General features: G+C 30.6%; 1 long non-coding RNA gene across 1 annotated transcript; it reads left to right on the forward strand.

The window, feature by feature from the left end:
* The first annotated feature begins 3,103 nt into the window (after nucleotides 1-3,103).
* On the forward strand, nucleotides 3,104-3,467 carry LOC142232780 (uncharacterized). Its single transcript, XR_012721208.1, has 2 exons — nucleotides 3,104-3,212; nucleotides 3,275-3,467. It is a non-coding gene; the product is annotated as an uncharacterized LOC142232780 (long non-coding RNA).
* Nucleotides 3,468-3,793: the final 326 nt, after the last annotated feature.

Here is a 3,793-nt window from a genome sequence, read left to right on the forward strand (position 1 = left end):
AATAATGTTAAAATTAAACACATTTTTTGGGTAAACTCAAAACAAAAGTATTTATTTCATATACAAAACAGAAAATTAATGTACACAACTATGCATTTCAATAAAAAAATATATATTTGTATACAAATAACATAACAATAAAAATTATTTTCTGGTTTAACAAAAATATTTCCTCATTTTTGTATAAAACATCTATTTTTCTAAAATATTGTTATTAATTGAGTAACATTTTTACTTAAAATTTAAATATTTTTCCAAACAGGTGATTTTTTATGGTGTTTCCGATAGATATGTCTATATGTCGTTCTTTTTATACCCTCCGTCATAGGATGGGGGTATATTAACTTTGTCATTCCGTTTGTAACACATCGAAATATTGCTCTAAGACCCCATAAAGTATATATATTCTGGGTCGTGGTGAAATTCGGAGTCGATCTAAGCATGTCCGTCCGTCCGTCCGTCCGTCCGTCTGTTGAAATCACGCTAACTTCCGAACGAAACAAGCTATCGACTTGAAACTTGGCACAAGTAGTTGTTATCGATGTAGGTCGGATGGTATTGAAAATGGGCCATATCGGTCCACTTTTACGTATAGCCCCCATATAAAAGGACCCTCAGATTTGGCTTGTGGAGCCTCTTACAGAAGCATATTTCATCCGATCCGGCTGAAATTTGGTACATGGTGTTGGTATATGGTCTCTAACAACCATGCAAAAATTGGTTTACATCGGTCCATAATTATATATAGCCCCCATATAAACCGATCCCCAGATTTGGCTTGCGGAGCCTCAACGACAAGAAAATTGTCCATAGTTATATATAGCGCCCATATAAACCGGTCCCCAGATTTGGGGTGCGGAGCCTCAAAGAGAAGCAAATTTCATTCGATCCGCCTGAAATTTGGTACATGATATTGGTATATGGTCTCTAACAACCATGTAAAAATTGGTCCACATCGGTTCATAATTATATATAGCCCCCATATAAACCGATCCCCAGATTTGGCTTGCGAAGTCTCCAAGAGAAGCAAATTTCATCCAATCCGGTTGTAATTTGGAACATGGTGTTAGTATATGATCTTTAACAAGCGTGCCAGAATTGGTCCATATCGGTCCATAATTATATATAGCCCCCATATAAAAAGTTCTCCAGATTTGACCTCCGGAGCCTCTTGGAGGAGCAAAATTCATCCGATCCGGTTCAAATTAGGAACGTGGTGTTAGTATATGGTCGCTAACAACCATACCAAAATTGGTCCAATCACACAAAAATTGGTCCATATCGGTTCATAATCATGGTTGCCACTAGAGCCAAAAATAATCTGCCAAAATTTTATTTCTATAGAAAATTTTGTCAAAATTTTATTTCTATAGAAAATTTTGTCAAAATTTTATTTCTAGAGAAAATTTTGTTAAAATTTTATTCGGTTCATAATAAAATTTTCAAAAGTTTATTTCTATAGAAAATTGTGTTAAAATTTTATTTCTGTAGAATTTTTTGTCAAAATTTTCTTTCTATAGAAAATTTTGTCAAAATTTTTATTTCTATACAAAATTTTGTGAAAATTTTATTTCTATAGAAAATTTTGTTAAAATTTTATTTCTGTAGAAAATTTTGTTAAAATTATATTTCTGTAGAAAATTTTGTCAAAATTTTATGTCTACTTTGTCAAACTGAATTATATACGTATTGGATCGATCTTTTTTGATTTAATATATACCACGTATGGACTTGCATACAATTTAGAAGATGGTGTTAGGAGGTTTTAAGATACCTTACCATCGGCAAGCGTTACCGCAACTTAAGTAATTCGATTGTGGATGGCAGTTTGTAGATGAAGTTTCTACGCAATCCATGATTGGAGGGTACATAAGCTTCGACCTGGCCGAACTTACGGCCGTATATACTTGTTTATACTGTACTAGAATTTTATCATAATAAGTAAACGTATCTATTGCACATTCTGGGTAAATCATTATCAATTTTGGTATTAAAACAACTTGAATTAATTTATTTTAGGTTATTTTTGGAACGGAATATTCCATCCAATGAATTATTCTCCAGCTATCATCTAATTTTAGTTTCTTGCTTTCTACGTTTGCTGTGGAGTGTGGAAGAATCATGATTATTTGTCCGAATTTTGACAAAACTCGAAAAGCCAAAGTACTCAACGTTTTGTTTCCGATTTTTTCCCAAAAGTTTTCATATTTAATTAAATATTTTCAAAAATTTTGTTCAAAATGTAAAAACTTTAACTCCCTAAACTATGTGTCTGAAGAACGTATAACGTTAAAATCGGAATTATTTCATGGAAAAAAGTTCTTTCTTTTGAATTTAAAAATATGAAAAATATCCGAAAATTATAAAAATATGTATTTTCCATTTATATTTTTTTTTTTCTATTTCCAGAATTTGCAAAGTATCATCAATATTATACCAAAATTACATTGTTTTGCCATTATTTTTGTCTTTGATTGGTTCAAATTTTAATAGACGATTTCAATGTGTTGAAATTTTGGAAAGGAATTGTTACTGAAATTAAATTACCGAGCTCCTTAATACACCTTTTTATGCTAAAAGATTACAACCGCAAAAGAAGATTATAAATCTGCAACCTGGAACTAAGAATTGAACTTGATATTCTTTGAAGGTAATGTTTAACAAAATTAACTTTTAATTGAACAAAATTAAATTCGAAATATTGTGTTTACGTTCAGAAAAACTAATTTAGATTACAGGCTACTGATATATCGGAAATCTAGGCGCATCTACATATATTAGAAGGAACATGCTGATATGCACGGATGAAAAAGACTGTTTTTCATATGTTTGGCTATAAACATTATATGTTTGGAACACAAATTTTTAAACACAATATTTTTGAGTGCAAGCATGTAATGTTCATAAACTAGCATAACATGTTTGGGACATATATGTTAATATGTTAGAACATATTATGTTTGGGACATAAAATGTTTGTAAATATAATATGCTTGGATGCAAACATATATTAATTTAGAAATAGCCTATAAACATATATGTGTTTAGTAGCTTGGAGCGCTATTTAACAGGGAGCGATATTGAATTAAGTTGGTGGTTGTTGCTTGTTATTACAAAATTAACATTTTATTTTCCCTTGGGCAATTGATCAGCTACTTCTTTGATCCTTACAAACTGTGTGGTCCGCTGTTCGAATCCCCGTCCGGCAAAAGGTAAAATTAAAATAAAAAAATCATAAAATTGAATAATTTCTTCTACAATGTTTGTATTACAGAAAAAGGTGCTAAGAACTAAAAAATCTCGTGGAAGTGAGAAAGATGTGAGGGAATATACAATTAGGCAGAAACAAAATTTTGAGCATTCAGGTCGAAAACCTATGTTGTTAGCACCTATATTACCTGTTTATTTTCATAATTCATTATGATTGTAAATATATAAATAAATAAATAAAATTTTGAGCACAAAAATGTTTGGGAGAAGACAACATTATTGAATTTGGATGCAAAAATACAAAATGTTTGGAACTTAGACTACCCAAACATATATTGTTTAGACCAAACATATTATATATTGGAAGAGATCCAACATATAAATGTTTGGGCAATACCCAAAAATGTATATGCTTGAAGCAAAATATGTTTAGGAGTATATGTTGCAGAAGCGATTTTTTGTGAGGGTGTGGTTATTATGATAAGCAAGATAATGATTTATATAGTTTATTTTTACACCCTATAGCTGTTATTGATAGTAATTGTATGTGTAAGTTATGTTAGAACAAAACACACAAATGAGA

Source organism: Haematobia irritans, chromosome 4 (assembly GCF_050003625.1).
Source record: "Haematobia irritans isolate KBUSLIRL chromosome 4, ASM5000362v1, whole genome shotgun sequence".
Lineage (NCBI taxonomy): Eukaryota > Metazoa > Arthropoda > Insecta > Diptera > Muscidae > Haematobia > Haematobia irritans.